Source organism: Patiria miniata, unplaced genomic scaffold, assembly GCF_015706575.1.
Source record: "Patiria miniata isolate m_02_andy unplaced genomic scaffold, ASM1570657v1 HiC_scaffold_29, whole genome shotgun sequence".
Classification (NCBI taxonomy): domain Eukaryota; kingdom Metazoa; phylum Echinodermata; class Asteroidea; order Valvatida; family Asterinidae; genus Patiria; species Patiria miniata.
Genome location: NW_024037068.1, coordinates 20,446,157 through 20,465,821, shown reverse-complemented (window position 1 = coordinate 20,465,821; position 19,665 = coordinate 20,446,157). Strand labels below are relative to the sequence as shown.

General features: G+C 39.9%; 1 long non-coding RNA gene across 1 annotated transcript; it reads right to left on the bottom strand.

Annotated features, from left to right (window-relative positions):
* Positions 1-257: 257 nt before the first annotated feature.
* On the bottom strand, positions 258-17,231 carry LOC119735928. The gene is made up of 3 exons (XR_005272233.1): positions 17,155-17,231; positions 5,783-5,893; positions 258-626 (listed from the first exon to the last, which is right to left on the bottom strand). It is a non-coding gene; the product is annotated as an uncharacterized LOC119735928 (long non-coding RNA).
* Positions 17,232-19,665: the final 2,434 nt, after the last annotated feature.

Here is a 19,665-nt window from a genome sequence, read left to right as displayed (position 1 = left end):
AGCTTGTGATTGACTTGTGGTGACTTGTGATTGACTTATGATGGCTTGTGATTGACTTGTGATGGCTTGTGATTGACTTATGATGGCTTGTGATGGACTTGTGATGGCTTGTGATTGACTTGTGATGGCTTGTGATTGACTTATGATGGCTTGTGATTGACTTGTGATGGCTTGTGATTGACTTGTGACGGCTTGTGATTGATTTGTGATGGCTCGTGATTGACTTGTGATGGCTTGTGATTGACTTTTGATGGCTTGTGATTGACTTGTGATGGACTTGTGATTGCAATTCTTGCCAGGACTCTTATGTATACATGTACAGGTCAAACCAATGGAATGGTTCATCCATAGGATTTTTAAGTGAGACTATAATCTGGCTCTTGAGGATCATTTCTGAACAAAATCCAAAACCATTCGGGATGTGACTGCGCACCCCTTTAATTAATCCTAGCCACGCCCCCCTCATCTCCATAGGCACCAGCCATGGCCACGGTGTATAGCGCCCTCAACAAATTCATCCACTTTCTGGAGCTCCTGTTAACCTTTTCCTCCAGTAGCTATTCGCTTCCTCCTGCAAGTCCTCCCTGTTCCGTCTGGGCTTGTTCACTCCAGATTCAACAATACACCTGGAGAAAAAGGCAAAGAGTTTTTGCAGTGATTAGTCTGGTGTTGTCCTGTGCAGGATAACGCCTCTTCAACATCACATCACAGATCATGCCCAATATAATAAAACACAGCAGTTGGTTTACATTGCAAACTGCATACACTGCACGATCACTGTATTGTTCTAGGGAAGTGTATTATAATGAATATATCATCAACCGAATATCCACTAGCCTTTTTTTTTTTTTTTTCGATTGAAATATTAGAAATCCACTTTTACGTATGATTTTGGGATTCTGCTGAGGAATATTAACTAAAATTTCTTCTTTAAGATCTTTCAAATATTGGCCATTCCACTACCTATTATTATGTACTTTAATAACATCATTTTATTTACATAACATCATCATTTATCAATTTTCGACAACTGCAGGAGCACGCAAATCCTGACCAGCAGCCGGCCCGTTTAGCCTGCTGCATTTTGACATATAAGCTTAAGCCCGGCACACACCTTCCCAATTTTATTGGTTTCCCAGATCACCCCATCACTGGTACTTTTTTTCCCCCGTTGCGGTCAGACCATACGTTACCCGCACACATGCCCCATTCCATCCTATAATCGATCACATGATGATCAGTCACATGCTGATCAGTCACATGATGACAAGTCACATGGTGACCAGTCACATGATGACAACCATTTGACTTCCTTCGTGTACCGGTATCTGATTGGTTAACTTTATTGCGTCCGGTGAAATCAGATCCGGTGAAATTGGATCCGGTGTAATCGGATGCGAAAAAAATCAAACAGGTTTGAATTCAACCAGTCAGCCGATATACGGTCAGATCGGTCTAAATTTTCAGCGCACACCTCTGTACAATGGCCCGATGATCCGGTGAACCGGTAAAATCACAAAGGTGTGCGCCGGGCTTAAACAGAGAAAGGTCATCAGCCCCAATTTAAATCAGTGTGAATTACATTAACTGATTTCCAGAAGATGTTGCTCATGAAGCAATGTTTCTGCTTAAGTACTGATACTCCAGCTCCAATAAGCCATTTGCGAGTGACCTATACCCTTTGGGATTTAAATGAAAATGAAAAAAGTCTGGTAAACTGACTTGCTCAGAATGCTTGGCACATTTTAATTGTGAATTCTCCAGACCTAAGACACTGTTGCTAATCACATGATTCGGGGCAAGCTCTTGCGTAGTTACGTAAGAGACGCTCAGCACCAATACATCGTTCACAATGGGTGAGAATGGCACAAAGACACCAGACCATGCTGGAGCTGGGGGCGGCTAGCATAAGGCTTGCCCCGAATCACGTGATATAGTAACAGTCTCTTTGGTTGGGAGAATGCAAAGTTAACACGTGCAAAGCATTGGATGAAGTCAGCGTTTCAAATTTTAATCAAATTTAACTCGCAAATGGCTTATTAGTGCAAAGCTTGGTAAGCCAAATGTTAAAAGACTCGTTCAGTTTTAGCTTATGGATTCATATCCTTCTGAAATCTACAGAGGCCAAGGTTGCACACAACACCAAGCTCAGCTTTCATTACACGGCAAAGTATCACACTGTTTGTTTACAAGGGCAGGAAATCAGACATTCACCATACAGCACATGTCCCCAAGGGGACACCATAGTTTTAGGTCAGAGTACTTTTATGGTCCCCCCCCCCCTCCTTTTTTAGCTTTTCTGCAAACTTTGCGGAAATGCCTTATTTCAATTTTTGTAAGTGTTACTCAAGGCTGCAAAGTCCAGACAGGTAATTATATAACCAGCTGCTGGAGACGGAGACTAATTACTTAGGGGTATAATACATGCACATGTTCAAATTTCCAGGCAATGGCTTGCAATTACACACACATGCCCATAGAAGTAGCTAAAGCCATATCCCACAGGCATGTGTGTTACATGTACTAGCCGCAGCCAAGTAATTCCGTTGCAGCCATAGCCCAAAGATCAACAAAGGGCTAGACTTACAAATGTACCATAGTCAAAGCTGTTTTGAATCAACTGAACAATTTGAATATTTGAGCAACAACCGAATATCCAGATAGCATTTTTTTAATTTTTTCAAATATTTGAAAAAGAAATGTGAGAGGTCTCAAGCAGATGATAAAAAACGTCCACGATGTTGTGTTAATCGTATAAGTTTAGCAAATGATTTCAAAGCTTCCATGTGTACTAACTCAAATAGTTCACCTCTAAACACAGTCAGAAATATCAGCTATTCTGATACATGTACCTCTAATTGCCGTAATAAGATATTTGTCAATTTTCGACAACCGCAGGAGCACGCAAAATCCGATCAATGGCTGGTTTAGGCTGGCACGATCAGCGCATTTGAATATTTGAAAAATCAAATACTAAATTATTCGAATATTTGAATAATCAAATACTAAATTAGTCGAAATTGTAATAATCAAATACTAAATTACTTGAATATTTGATAATCTAATACTAAATTATTCAAATATTTGAAGAATCAAATACTAAATTATTCGAATATTTCAATAATCAAATGCTAAATTATTCAAATATTTGAATAATCAAATGCTAAATTATTTGAATATTTGAAAAATCTAATACTAAATTATTCGAATATTTGAATAATCAAATACTTAATTATTCGACAAAGGCACAGCCATACCCAAGTCAAGTGCTCACTAGAAAAAATGAAGCTGGCAATGGTCTTGGCCCTACTTCATAAAAATGAACTGGCAGGGGAAAAAGTTGTGCAACAATCAACTCACAATCAAATAATGTACACTTTTAATGGTATTTAGCAACATTTTCTAATCCACCTGTTATAGTTTTATAAATGCACCTGCTGATGGGGGGGGGGGATTGCCATGCCATTAAATCAGTGCGGTCTAACCCTTGTTAACTGCAGCTTTTCCTGCCCAACATGAGACTGAGCGGTTTCGCATTGTATGCATGCAGTTCTTATCTCTCAGTCGCGAGCGCGCGTGCAGGATCTACACGCGCGCATGGGCAATGCGCATATGAGGTTAACCATTGTATGTGCCTTTTTACAGACTGGACATGTGGCCGTTCTTGACCAATGAAATTACAGTATCCAAGCACACGATATAGGTTGTAACAATCAATAGTATCGTATGGTGACAACATTTTTTTCACACTGAGCAATACCAAATTATGTTGTCAAAAATTCGAATTTTGTCACTGTGATTTTTCCCCTCTCAAATGTGGCCAGATGCACGCAAAAGCCCTTTAAAAAAAAATGACGGAAACAACGTGGCCAGATCTGAACTACATGGATAACTGTTAATAAATTCCTTGCGGTCACTGTATTTTAAGGTGAAATTTGTGTTTACTAGTCACCCAGAAGGGCCTTTGAAGTTCTGCCCATGCTGCCAGTTTGCAGTTTCCCTAACACTTAGTATCTTACTGCATTTTGATAACATAATACGGTATAGTCTGCCCAGAACAGCAGCTAGGTACCAATACCGAATACTGCAATATTTTAGCGACAGTATACTGTTGACTCTCAAAATCCATTACCGGAAAATCCTCCTTTACACACAGATGTACACACAAAACTTTTAAGTTTAGAGAATTCTGCATGCTTGGAGGAAGGTAAAGTACTGCTCGATGCCAAAATGAAAGTCGAAGCACAATAACTTTGCACTGTGATGGGGTATTTAGGAAGGTTCCTTCCAAGAATGCTTCGGGAGTTGGGGTTACGATAAAACCAACCCCATGCGAACCCAGCCGCCAGATTACGTAAAGTAAAGTACAAAAAAAAGAATGGACCGTTTTCAGAATGATTGGCACTAGTTTTTGATAAGACAGCGTGAACCCTGACCTGACTATCCAGACAGTAATGCGTTTTTAAGTGAAAGTCTCTGATATGAAGACGACACAGCGGGTGGCGGTAAACAAGGCTTGGAGTAGCGCCATCAACTTCATGCCAAGTTGTGCCCGGCGGTCATCACGGCTATCACGTACACAATTTGCAAATGGGGTTGGCCACTTAACTACACAATTGCAGAGTTTGCATTTAACCAAAGTCGCATCCAAATTTGGTTGCGTAAAGATACTTGAGTAGCGTTTATGAGAACCAAACACAGTTCTCTGACCTGGGGTTGGGGGTTGGGGTCAGGGTGGGGGTGGGGTTTGGGGATGGGGTGTGGCGGTGGGGATAACAATTCTGACAAATCTCCCCCCTGATTTTCACTTGTTTTCGGCAGATTTAGAAAACTAAATGCCGACTCGTGACTCAACTGAACTTGAATGAGCAAATGACTCGACTGGACTTGACGAGTCACTGCCTTAGAATGATTAGACACTCCTCAAGTCACAAACTTCAGTTTCTCATGACAATGTTAAGAAATGACTCTGGAGCCATCAATCCATTTCACACTTATCGTCTGAATATCGTTCTTCCTAGGCATCCATGCTCGAAAGCTGCAGGGAAATTGGCCAAATTTGAGTATATCCATAATTTACAACCGATCATAAAGTTTTGGCAATAGATCACTATGTACAGATTTGTTCTCCCCATCCGTTAATGGGACTACAAGTGGGTTTTTTGGGGGGTACGAATTTAAGGTAATATAATACAACATTTAGTTTTGCAGTAATTTTCAGAAATAGATGGATTTGGGCGTTAGTATTCTACAGCAGATATTGTAACAATGATCTGTTTGTTTCAAGTTTCCTGTTCACAGATCCTGGAAAGACCAAGGATAAATTCTGCTCTTGTAGTCCTGTTCCTTGACCCTATACTTCAGACAAAACCGGAGCAATTTATATATGTGGGGGAATGGTCAGGTCAGGGAACCAGACTAGCTAGCTTGCACCCGTTCACGGATGTGTAACAGATTGCAAACAAAATTTGGACTGACTAAATATGGTAAATTTGGGGCAGTATTTGATAAAAATCAGGGTTTTTTTCCCCCAAACATGGTCAGCCGACCATCCTTGGAAATTGATACAGAAATTCCACTTTTCTTGAAAATGACAGCATACAGGGTGCCATTACGGTATTTCACAGGATGCTTGAGACTATTATTCACTTACAGTCAAGTACATGTAGGCCCTATTTCATAATAATTTGGCAGTTTTGTTTTTTGATGTTCGCAAATATTGTAATTACCTTTCAAAATGTAATCAAGCAATTCTGCAGTGGATCAAGAGAATAGACAATACCTGCATGGTTCGCACTGTGAAAGCCTGGAGACCGGTGGCCATCGTCCAACAGGGCCTTTTCGCGAGGAATGACGGTCTGATATGTATCGCATGTTGTCCTCAGACTTCTATCTAAAAAAATATCAAGAATAAAGAGGAAGAAAAAGTGTTTGTCAATAAATGCTATACAGCGCATGATTGTACTTTACTCACTCAAAACAAACCCACCTGTTACCAACTACAATGTAGTATCATACATATTCATGAGCGCGAACCGAATTCTTAGTGGTCCATTCAACATCAACGTCTCTCCAATGATCACAAATTTGGGGTGGAAATCACTGGAGGAGCGCAGGGCCATCTTTAAGACTCACACTTCTATACAAGTCAATTCACCACGAAGTACTAGTTGACACAGACCATTACCGAGCTAAATCAGAGAAGGGAGGAATAGCAACATGAAAATCTTCCACAATCGCCTTCACCCATCCATCAGCACAGAAAGATTGCTTCAAATTCTCCTTCATACCAGGGACCCTTGTGGAGTGGAATCACCTGCCTGCAAACATAAGGGAAGCCGCAACTGTTCAAACCTTCACGACCAATCTTGGCGACATCAAGATATCATCTTTAACCCTAAATGGGCTGGGCTATTTTGATCATCCCTCGGGGGAGGGGGGGGGGGGGATTCAGCCCCCCCCCCCCCCCAAGATCTCGGCCATTGAGTGACGAAAAATTTCGAAACTCGGCACATGCATAGAACAACTTATCATGAACATACCCAAGAAATTTCATGACTATAGGTCATAGCGCCGGAAAATTTTTCACTGCACGGCAAAACGTCCGATTTTTATGTTTTTGCTATTAAAGGATGCGCAAGGCTCGAGGCTAAAAATTCACAAATTCAGAACAGCTCGGGTCGCGAACTATTTTTTTTTTTAAGCTATCGCGGAAAAAGTTGACGGGGGGAGGCAGATCCCCCCCCCCCCCCCCGGCCCCTTTAGGGTTACATATCCCGTAGTGGAGATTGTTGCAGTATCCAGCAGATGCAGATCACGTGTGAGCCACTAGCTTTGCTGTTGACCATCGGTGTTTGTGAACCCCATGTAGAAGCCATCATGTGGTAGGCAGGATGCGAGTTCCAGCCAGCCCAGGACCTGTGGATTCGAACCTGTGAATATGAAGCCAACACAAGTTCGGATCTACGGGTTTGGGCGGACCGGAGGTATGAGACACAAGCCTGAACGGGTTCAGCGTGCTACAGGGAAGGACAGCCAGCACAGGCTGCACAAACTTTGCCTTAAAGATGCCATATTTCAATTTTGTGATCACCTTCCTTTATTCTATGAGCAAGTTCAATCAGGGACCATTGGTCCAGGTTCTCACAGAAATCTTAAAGAAAATTCCGTAACTTTTCCATTCATGACTTTTCCAGGACAAAATAAGGCTTTCCATGACCAATTCCTATGCTGTTTTGGCATCTCAGGAGCCCATTGCTCTAGAAGCAAGGGATGCCACTCCCTTTCAGCCTTCCACTGTTCCGGTTTGACACGAGACCTTCGAGCACCACAAAACATCAATGATGCACTGCACATGCAGCAAGTATTAGAGCATACATGTTTGCATTTAGAAGAAGTATAGTAAAAGTGGAGTGTCATGGCCTAGCAGTTAAGAGCACCAGAATCATGTTCTGGTGTTTCAGAGGCAACAGTGATGCCGGTTCGAGCCCGGGCGCGGTCACTTGTGCTCATAAGCAAGGCACTTAACCATTCTTGCTTCGTCCTTCGGATGGGACGCAAAGCCGTAGGTCCCGTGTGTTGTATAAGGCCTAACGCACGTAAAAGAACCCAGTAACGCTTATCGCTAAGAGAAGGGGTTCGCTCCGGTGTTTCTGGCAGGAAGGATGTGTATGCCCTGCCCGTGTGACCCCTGAGAAGGGGTGTTGGTGCAGTATTCATCAAGACAAGACAAGAAACTGAAAAACTGCCATAGCCAAATATTATGAATCTTCACGTATGGGTTGTGAAGGATTCAATGACTTTTCAATGCCTTTTTTCTTGGAATATCAACATTCCATGACTCCTTGTAAAGTACCAAAATTCCATGTCTTTTCCAATACGTCCTGTATGATGGCTTCCAGGATTTTCCAGGATTTTTCCATGACTGTGGGAAGCCTGATTGGTTGACAAGTGGATGGGTTATGACGTACATGTCTAACTCGTGCATTTCTAGTCAAAACATCGTCACGAAACCTCTTGGTCCTGGCAATCTGATGCACATTATGTTGCACGGGGCTATTGTAACCTCTGCATACGGTAGGCACAATCCTGGCCAAATCTCGCTGCCCCCCCCCCCCCCCCCACTCAATGTTGTCTCTCATTGCGCGGTGTGTGCTCTATCAGCTGGAGAGAACAACACTGACCGGGGGAGTGGGTGACCGTGGGAGGCTAAGGTTATTTCCAAGTGTCCCAACCAATTTGGCCGGGATTGCAGGTCCCAAAATGTCGACTAGACTAGTCCAACAATCGTTAACTAACCAGTGTTTGTTCAGAGTTAGTTGAACTATCTACGTGTACCGGTATATGTAACCCCTTAATACCGGTAGTTCCCCAGGACTACCCAGCTAAATCCAAAATTTCTCAGATTCCTAATCAAAATCTGTTTTGAAACCTTCCTAAAAGATAGCCCTCAAGAAAGTACTGCGGACCAAAAGCTCAATATTTGCCCCTAAAAACAAAAGATATTTTTGCTGCTTCACAGAACAACAATACAATAAATCGAAAGCAGGTTATTAAAAATGAACCTGTTGAAATTTACTCAATAGATATCATACGTTGAACGAACTTTCATGCTCGAGATATCATACTGTTTGAGAAAACGGTGAAAAATAATGCATCTTCCTTTTTCTCTTGTGATTATGACCCAGTTAGTCACTCGGGAAAATAATTCTCATTCATGAATAAAATATGTAACCGATTGCAAATTAAACTACATGTAAATTCAGTCAGTTGGGAACATTATTCGAAAAACAGACTTTATTTCTCGCGATGGTTTGGTCCTTACCATTGCAAGGAAATGAATGTACCAGTAATTCCTCTTTTCTTGAAAATGGTATCACAGGATACGTGATCCAATTATTTACTTACAAATGTACATGTACATGTTAGTATAGGGCTTAAGTAGGATGTTTCATAACAATTTGGCAGTTTCATTCATGAATGTTTGCAAATGTTGTCTAGATTTACCTTAAATTTGTACCTTAAAGGGAATATACAACATTTGCAAACATTGAAAAATAAAACTACCAAGTTTTCACGAAATACCTTACTAGGATGTTGGTAAATGACAGTCTCAAGCATCTTGTAAAATTTTGGCACCTGGTGTTAAGTCCTTTTCAAGAAAATGGTATTTTTGTAAACATTTCCAACGGTGGTCGGCCGACCAGTGTTGGAAAAACCTAACTATTTTTCAACTACTGCTCCAAATTTACCATTTTTTCAGTCCAAATTTTATTTGCTATTGGTTACATGTTCATGAACGGGTGCAGGCCAGCTAGACTGGTTCCCTTGCCTTACAACTTTCCATCATCTATAACTTGATCCATTTTATCTTTTGTGGAGTCAGGGAACCAGACTACTTGAAAATTTTTGTTTTTCTTGGTTTTTCCAACCTTTTCGAACACAGAACTTCAAAAATGTCAGTGTAACAATATTTGATCTATTATACTAACCTCTCAAATAGTTCATTTCTGAAAATTACAGCAAAAGCCAATGATGTACATTCCCTTTAACTCTCCTGTGGTTTGACCATGGATTCAAAACCCCTCAAAATCTGGGTTCTGGCAAATTGGAGGACAAAAAATGCAGGACCTTTTAAAATCCTCCAGAATTTATTGTTACTGCACTACCACACCTTTCAATTTCTTTCGAAAGGTATTGAAAGGCAACTTACTGAATTTGCCCACAGAGTTGCTTCACCTTCCGAAACCTTTCGAAAAGTTTCAAAGTTCCAGCACTATTTCACCTTTCAAAACCCTTTTAGTCAGGCAAATTTAAAATGTTTTGAAAGGTCTGATAATTCTCTGCCAACTGCACTGGGCATAGGAACTTTCTTTTTATTCAAGTGGCAATTTTATCAAATTGGTAACATTATACATACATGTTGAACATGTCAGGGCCCAATTGGACGGCGCTGCTTAACAGTTAGCAGAAAAGTTGTGCTTAGCATAGCAGAAAAATGTGCTAACCTTAAGCACTATTTCACGGCGTGTGTGTGCTAACGGTCGCGCGTGCATGGAGATTTTTTATTGTTACGTAACTGAGTTCAGCAAATTTTTCCTCTGAGGTAAGTGTGCCTTTTGCTGTGCTTATGCTTACGGTCTCCATGAAATAGACAGAGGCTCTGTTAGCATAAAATTGTGTGCTTAGCAGCGCCGTGAAATTGGGCCCAGGGCTACCGGTATAAATCATAAGCGCTAATGCGATTTGTTTTACCATGCATGCAAAACTGCATATATCAGTTTTCATACACTTCTATAACACTGACCACCTTTTCTTTTTTTTCCCCTCGAGTTTGCTCTACCCCCGCTCTTTAACATATTAAATGTTTTTTTTCTCCTTCCAACGAATTTCCAATGTGTATGTTTTATTTGATTGGAAAAACTACTCTTTTTTTCCTTCTGTTTTTAGACATTTGCATACTGTTCTACATCAGTGGTACTGATCACCTTTCTTCAACATAATTTTTCTTTTCTACTAACGAATTTTTCAATTTGTATGTTTTATTTAATTGGAACAACTACTCTTTTTTCTTCTTCTGTTTTTAGACATTTGCATACTGTTCTACATCAATGGTACTGATCACCTTTCTTCAACATAATTTTTTTTTCTACTAACGAATTTTTCAATTTGTATGTTTTATTTAATTGGAAAAACTCCTTTTTTTCTGTTTTTAGACATTGCATATATCTCTATGACAACTGACCACCATTTTCCCTTGCATTTGCTCTACTTATGCTCTGCAACATATTCCATTTTTTTCTGCTACACAAATTTCCAATTTGTACATGTATGTTTTATTTAATTGGAACAACTACTCTTTTTTCTATTTTTGGGCATTTGCATATACTTCTACGACTCTGACTACCTTTTTTTCCCATGAATTTTCTCAACCTATGCAACATACTGGTATTCAATTTCCAATTTGTACAGAATTTTTATTAACTATTTTTCAACTGTTGACTTTTTCAACCACTCTGAAAATATGGTTTTATTGTGGGTTGCTTTTGCGCCCATAACACACAAAAGAAATGCCTAGAGTTATTGTCGGGCCTCTACTACAAAAGTTCATATATGATACAAGGTCGCTAAATGTCCGATGTCCGACCCTAACTTCACCCTGCACAACTTGTGAGCAGGAAGTTTGTGTTGTAACCTCCTGGTGACTTACCGTGACAAAACATAATTTGGAAGTGTATCCTTATTCCTCCATGTTTAATGCAATACAAAACAAACAAATCAACAAAAAAAACCTGTGAAAAGTCCTGTGAAAGCATGGCACCTGGTGTGCTGTCATTTTCAAGAAAAATTGAATTTTTGTATCAACTTCCAATGATGGTTGGCCGACCATCGTTAGAAAAAAACTGCCTTTTTTTTCAAAATACTGCCCTCAATTTACCAAATTTGGCTTTGCAATATTTTGTTTGCCATCGGTTATACATCCGTGAACGGGTGCAAGCTAGCTCTAGTCTGGTTCCCTGGGACAATTGCCCAACGTCTATAAATTACTCTGTTCCGTTTGAAGTAAGGTCAGGGAACCAGACTACAAGAACAGCATTTTTGTTTTGGTTTCTCCAGCATCTATGAATACAAACCTTTTAACAGGTAACAATATTTTCTATAAAATACTAACCCCCAATTCCATCTATTTCTGAAAATTACAGCAAAAGCAAACGTTGTATAGTACCTTCAAGTTCAAATAATTTCACTTTTTCAGGGAAAAATTTGGTCTGTGGTTTAGTAAAGCTGTTGTCTGAGCCAACATATCCAATCCAACTGATTCAGAATGGCTATTCACTGGAAGTCTTTTCTGGGAAAAATCAGCCACAAACATTGACCGGAAAGTGAACTTTTAATTTGGTGTATTTCTTGATCACGTGTCAGAAGTACCGGTACTTTTCCCAATTTTCTTCTTTTTTTTCGAGTGGTGGTGGGGTTTTTTTAGTGGTGGTTTTAATCATTGGAAAGTAGGGGAATTTATTTACTAGTCTGCAACCTTAGGTTTTGAAAACGTGCATATTACTTTATGACTGGCATGCCCTGCTTTTCATTTCAAGGCAATTTTTTTTATTAAGGCCCAAAAAAAAAATGTTCGGTCTCTGGTCAGACCAAAGTTCCGGAATTGACGCGGGGACGCGGCTTTTTTTTTTTTTTCTTCAAGCTTGGATTGTACAGACAAGTACTATTTTGCTTTTTTGGTGTCCTCATGTACATGTACGTTTTGTACATTGGTGTCCTCCGTAGTTTGCCTTGGTGCTCTCGATCATTTGCCTTGGTGCAATTTCCCATTCCTTGGTGCTCTTTGGTAAAAAAAAATTGAGCAGGTGCGGCAATAGAGGGTGCTGTTGGAGCTACCGCAGAACATTTTGGAAAAAAAAAAGATTGACGCGCATGATTAAAATCGACACGCGCGCTGACCAGAGACCGACGTAATTTTTTTTGGCCTAAAAGGCAATTATCAAATGCTTCCTAAACCCCTAATTAGAACAGGCTTTTGCTGCTAAATTATCACGCCACCGCCCCAAATGACCTATCACACTTTGTAATACTATTCTCTTTTTTTCACTCAGTGCCTGCTTTTTTGCCATCAAAATGTAGGCCATAAAAGCCGGTCGTAAATAATAACCTATTGTCCTGAAGATGGAGTAGAGTTTACTGGTGGTGTATGCAGTATTGGGCCACCCACGGGCTATTAACAGTGTTAGCATAATACATGGCCATAACAGTCACATGCATTACTGGCTATTCATCACCGGTCAGCCATGTAATGAGTCTGACAGGTTGTTGACACAGTAATTGATCCCCAATGTCCACTCAATGGATTTGGCCATGAACACAATGGGTTAGTACACTGCTGGTCAGCTACTGTGTGCCTTAAAGTGGCAACCTCAGCTCATACACCAAATATCTCCTAATGTATGCATGACAAGTACTACATGATCTCCTACACACCTACATGGAACTCCTTTAACCCTGTCTGCTATGTGAACATGTCCACAGTGTTTTCTATTTCACAAAGAGACAAAATCCTCTATACTCTGGAAGGCTCCTTGCAAAATAGCCTTTTTTTATCAAATAGATTTCAACATTAGGAAAGAGTGGCCCTGCTGCATCTCACACAGAGTCCAAGGAAAAAATAGTCCAATGACGAGAAAAGTTTTTAGAGTCTGCAGCATTCAATCCACATTTTCCTATACTGCCCCAAACTCCCCCCCCCTTCCCTAGTACTCCCTGTGCTGCCCGCCCCACACTGCCCCAGCACTCTATTGTGTTATAGATTCATCAGGAAATGAACACAATGTAATACAATGTAATACAATGTAGTACAAGGTAATACAATGTAGTACAATGTAATACAATGTATTACAAGGTCATACAATGTAATACAATGTAATACTAGGTAATACAATGTAGTACAAGGTAATACAATGTAATACAATGTAGTACAAGGTAATACAATGTAGTACAAGGTAAAACAATGTAATACAAGGTAATACAAGGTAATACAATGTAGTACAAGGTAATACAATGTAATGCAAGGTAATACAATGTAATGCAATGTAGTACAAGGTAATACAATGTAGTACAAGGTAAAACAATGTAATACAAGGTAATACAAGGTAATACAAGGTAATACAAGGTAATACAATGTAGTACAAGGTAATACAATGTAGTGCAATGTAATGCAAAGTAGTACAAGTGATACTTGTACATTTTGTAACTGGTTAAATAAATTGATGCGAGTTGTCCACAATCCTTTGTCCCAACCTCAATCCTAAACATTTCTTGGTCCCACTGAGACAGATCTCCAGGTTTCAAGGAAAAATGATGAGATGTATCTGTTAGCACCTTGATATTTCCCCTCCACAACCCTTGGTAAACCGCAAACACAACACTGGAATACTTGTGGTTTCTAGACAAAATGCACTCATGAATCAGAGAGATATCCCCCCACGCAAGTTGAATGGCCCATACACTGTATTGTGTGGGTGCTACACATGTTTCACTCCTTCATAAATATGCCCCACCTATTCAGTTCTTTTGAAGGCCCTACACTGGTATTGTATAAGGTGCATCTACATGTACATGTACAGCGTAATATGTTAAAGGCTTTATTTGTGAAAGTTCTGTAGTCGTAGACACCTTAATTAATGGAATTTTTCTCCTTTTTTTGGCTATGCATGGAGCAAGTTCAGGCGAGGACCATGAGGCCAAAAAAAAAATGCTCCAGTTTCTGGTCTTTGCGCGCATTGTCATAGCCATGCGCGTCGGCAAAATTTTTAAGAACTTTCAATGTAAGATGATGTCTCAAAACTGCCAAACTCACTCATTTGACTGGAATCCTGCTGCTGCACAATTTTAACATGTTTTTAGATGAAGTTACGATCGAGTATTTATGTGGCCTCCCTGGGCTCCCATATATTTTGCACTAAATTTAGTCGGGCACCATTTGCAGACGGTGTTGTAATTTTGTAATATTACGCATCTGGAAGCCAGACTGAGGGAGTGATGGTCGTGTATCTGCTGCATGGAACCTGTAAATTCATTTTCATTAGCGCAATACATGTATGTAAGGGAGCAGACTAATGACCAACCTGGCAGCACATGCACTATGTCGCTGTATGGTCTGAAGTTAACATTTTCTCTGATTTTTCTCTTTTTTATTGATGACTATCCAAATTTCCTATCCAATTATCCCGAATTTCCCGGTTCCACATACATTGTAGTTGACTAGAGTAGTTCAACCATCCTTTTGTTGAGTGAAGTTACTTGAACTATGGTTAACTCTACATGTAGTTCACACCCAAAGTTACCTTGAGACGCTCATAAGAGAAATTTTTGACATTCACAGTAAATGATCACACAAAGTCTGAATTTTCTCACATGATGGATATGGCTACAGTTACAAATCCAAAATCTGGCTCTTTAAGATATTTGTCAAAGTTATTGGTGTTGTACTGCCTCTCTCTGGAACTCCATACCCAAATCTTGCTTCCATTCCACCCCAAGACTTTCACAATTCGAAAAAAAATTGTTAAAGGGACACTAGGTCCTGGAACAGCCCAACTGGGCTACAAAACACGCTTGGAACGAGATGATGTTAATCGGAAAGAACATTTAAAAGTAGGATATGGCCATTTTCACAATCAGTGGTGTAACTTTGAAATGTTGAGGTTTTGGTCTACATTTTTTTGAACCAGTGGATAGAATTCTTAGATTTTTGGTCACACAACTATCCTGGGTAAAGGCTACCTCGGGTACCGGTAGCTTAGCAAAGTTCCTTTGTTTCTTCATATGGATACCTCAGACCCCAGAAGGGGCTTAATCATACCACTTTGAGTGGTCCGTTTTGAGGTACCTTTTTTTATTCAACCTATTTATATTATTGAGCATGCATTCCAAGTTGCTTTTGGGTTGTGATTAAGCACAAGGGTTGGACCTTTCTGCCATATTATTTTGACCACTGTTTCTGTTTCCGTTCTGTAGCTATGTCATTAAGCGTTGTCATGTTTCGGAGGTTATATTTTCCGTTAACTTTTGGTGTCAATATATTATGCATCACTTCTCATATTTGGAAATGGTAAATATACATGTATAAACATCCACACAACTATCCTTTAAAAACTGGGCGTTTTTGTGTTATTCCTGTATTATCAGGGGTGTGAGTGTCCAATGATTAAAATAGCTGAAAACAGCTGGAAAAAGGTGTTAAAAAGCTGAACTTCGGAAATATCCTATACTTTTGTACACAGCAAGTGAGGGGAAAAAAGCTGAAATCCAAAACAAAAAAAGCTGAAATCAGCTTTAAAGCTGAGATTTCACACCCCTGATTATGCGTGCGAGAACGAATTTCGGGGTCCACTTTTGCGACCCCATAAATTTGAGCTGTCGGGATGCTAGATGTGATTTCATTCGTAAAGTTTAACTTTTGCGGACATTGAAGAAACCATATTTTTTGCATTGGTGATTGGTCACCGCTGTTCCCGAGACACACTTGTAACGTGTATATCGTACACTGTTTGAGAACGACACGAAAAACATATTCGTACTCTGTCGTGTCCAATGTAAACAACCGGGGATTTTTCCTCTTTTCTCGGGAACGGTAAGATATTAGGTTGGTTTCCTTTGAACCACATGTTTGAAATAGGATAAGTAAACAATCCAAAACATGACATTTTCGGGGATTTCAGGACCTAGTGCCCCTTTAACAGTTATCGCATGTCACTTGATTTCTTTCTAGATTTTGGCTGGTCACAGAGAGCTAGCCTAGTGTCCTTTTGGTACAAATGTACCTATCAAACAGAAAGATGAAAACATTGGGCGGACCTGTGCAAGTCCACATAACGTATGGACTGCCACACCTGTACACACTGTCTTGTTCCGTAATTGTGGGGACCACACACCTGTTCTGCGATAGTTATTATGGGGACCGAAGACACTATGGGGACAGCAGAAAGTCCCCACAACTTGGTCGCATTTCCCTGACAATAGAAAACTTCCTCATAATGCAGTGTCAGCTAGGGCACACATACAGGGTGAGTCGAAAAAAAAGAAACCCAAATGTCGGGACCATTGTTTTAGTGAAGTTCTGCATGTAGCACTTTCAAAATCTAGGATATGAAAGCCCAATTCACAAGCTTTTTTTAGTACAAGAATTATTCAAAGCACTCATGTACTTTTCAAGTTACAGAGTTTAAAACACAACCGCCGGTTTAAGGTTCTGTCCACGGATCACATAAAAGTTCAGTGTTCTTTCAGCAAAACGAAAACAAATCACAAAGGATGTGTGTGAATTGTTTTTGTTATAAGCTGAAAGAACACACACCTTTTTCGTGATCCGTGGACAGAACTTTAAAACGGTGGTTGTGTTTAAAACTCTGTAACTTGAAAAGTACATGAGTGCTTTGACTGAGTCTTGTACTAAAAGAAAGCTTATGAATTGGGCTTTCATATCCTAGATTTTGAAAGTGCTACATGAAGATCTTCACTAAAACACTGGTCCCGACATTTGGGTTTCGTTTTTTTTTTTACTCACCCTGTACACACACAAACAATCAAAGCAAAGCAACTCGTTTTGCATGCCTCCAATATCAAATGTGTAAAACCGGTACTTACTTGTTCTTCTGATGAGTTGGACATCGACTGCAGTTAATTTCCACTCAACAGGTTGCATCAGCTATGACTGTATTACCTGTAAGACACACACAAAAAATTGAAACTTATAAGCTGATTACAACAACATACGATGAAACAAGTTATAGAACATGTAGTTTCTTTATTTTTTTATTTTATTTTCCACAAGAAATACCAAGACCAGCTTTCTGAAGCTGTATTCACAACAAACTGAGTGGTGCCACCACTGCTTTAGTCAGCATTCAAAATTTCATAGATTTGCCTTGGACTGAATAAACTGTGCTGAAGTTTAACAGGTTTTTTTGACATACATGTACATGAAAACCAAGTCGTGTCAAAAATAGACGACAGGGTTTCAAAACAATAGTGTGGTGAATTTTTGTATAGTAGATTGTCCTAACTTGGACTAGATCGAATATTTGAATATGTTCGAAATGTGCCAGTGTTTATAATCCATTTGTAAGTATAATCATGCTAATTATCGGGGTCCATACCCACAAGCTAAGCTTTTTTATGGATTCCGCATCTCTATTAATTGTATTTATTATCTGCCTATCACCTTGTACTCATGTAAATTGTGAGATGAAATAAAGTCAAGTTCAAGCCTGAACTGGCAATGAAATGCTGTCGACAAAAATGTTACCGTACACAAAAAAGTGCCACTCGCAATAAAGCCCCCAACTTTACGATAAACTAACACCACAGTCAAGTGTTAGGCCTATTTTATTATTTTTTTTTAATATTCAAGCCGGCAAAAAGCTTTCGAATATTGGGTTGATGCTGGAATATTTGAATATTCGGTATATTCGAGACAGCCCTACCACTGACCTGACATTTGTAATTTGTGCATTTTGTTCGTTTGAAGCAACAAACATGCTCAAAATCTAAAGAAGGGTGATAAACAACTAAGCTGATGAAGTTTCAGCTCAGCTTCAGCTGTATTTTTTTAGCAAAACAACATTCTAGGATCTCGATTTGAAATCAAAAGTGGCTGAATTATGTTTTGAATTGGGCCTGAATTCAGCGTCCGTGACACGTTTGCACTGAGCCGAAGGCAGCTACGCGATGTCGCGCACTGATCTGACGAATTATAGAGGGTGCGCACGCGTGTGCGTCGTGTCAACGCTTACGCGCGCTTCGCCGTATAAAAAAAACGAACTACTAACGGAAATTTCCAACGGTGCGTCTTAAGACGCACCGTTGGAAAGGCCTTCTTTCGTTGATTTCTTCAAAATGACAGCATGCCAGAGAGAATAATTTCACAGGGAGTTTAGTCCCCTTACTATCTTTCAACCAAGTATGTTTTTCAACAATAATTACATCAGTCACTTTTTGGATAGCTGCACATGATGGACTGTAGCTTTAAACTAACAGGTCAGTTGCCACGCACTCTGCTGAGATTTTGAGCAATTATTGTTGATTCAATAGGAATAACTGCACAAAAAGCATAAGACCCTAAGCACAGGAACTTCTCCAAAAGGGAAACAGCCATCACTTAAACTAATTACACCGAGTTTTAGCACCCTAATTTCAAGTTGCTGAACACAGAAAACACTGGCTCAGCAAAACTTTCCGACCATGCCACTGTGTCATGTGATGTGGTTCAAAGCACATCAATTTGCATAGTTGCAGAAAACACATTGTTTTTGTTCAGATTTTGTTTTCTTTCTTATTTTTCAAAGTGACTCCATAAAAATGTGGCCGTTTGTTTTAAGTATACACCACCTCAAAGCTGAGCAGGTCAAAAATGGATCGATTGGTTCGCAGTTTCTTGTTCAGCTTCGAGAAATTGGGCCCTGGATTTTTATGCCGTTCTAAAAGTCAGACAGGGTCAAAAGGATCAACAATCAGCTAGAGATGTTAACCGTTTGCAACTAGTTCCCACACTAGTTTTTCCATTTTTTTAATTTTATTTATTTATTTATTTGCTTAAATGCCCAAAGCGCTAAGCGTTTTGCTTGGCGCTTCTATGGACTTCCACGTTCACTTCTACGCCACCCTGAACCCGGGCAGGGTCACGTTGATCAATGAGGTCCTGTATTTGCATATCAGCCAGACAGCGCTGCAAACAGCTAGACACGCATACATGAACATTCACCACTCAACATTATTCTGTCAAACTGCCCATACATGGAGGATTACATGCGTTCTGACTCGTTTTTATCCATCCATACATTAAGGCATGTCTGATCAGTTACTCAGACTTTGAAGCAGACCCAGGTGAAAAAGTACGAGAACAGTACGATCAAAATTTTCAGAGAAACAGGACAAAAGTAGGACTTTGGAGGACAACATCAGGATAAAAGTAGGACTTTCGTGGGCTTTCAGGGGTAGTTTTCGTTGATACTCGCCCATGTCCACAGCATCATTTTATAAGCCTCATTTGGCATGTTCTGTACTCACAACACTTGTGCTCCGTCCTCTACTAAGCTCTTGGAGGTACAGTTGAAGTACTCCTGCGCCCAAGCCCTTCATTGTGTGATTTGACAGTGT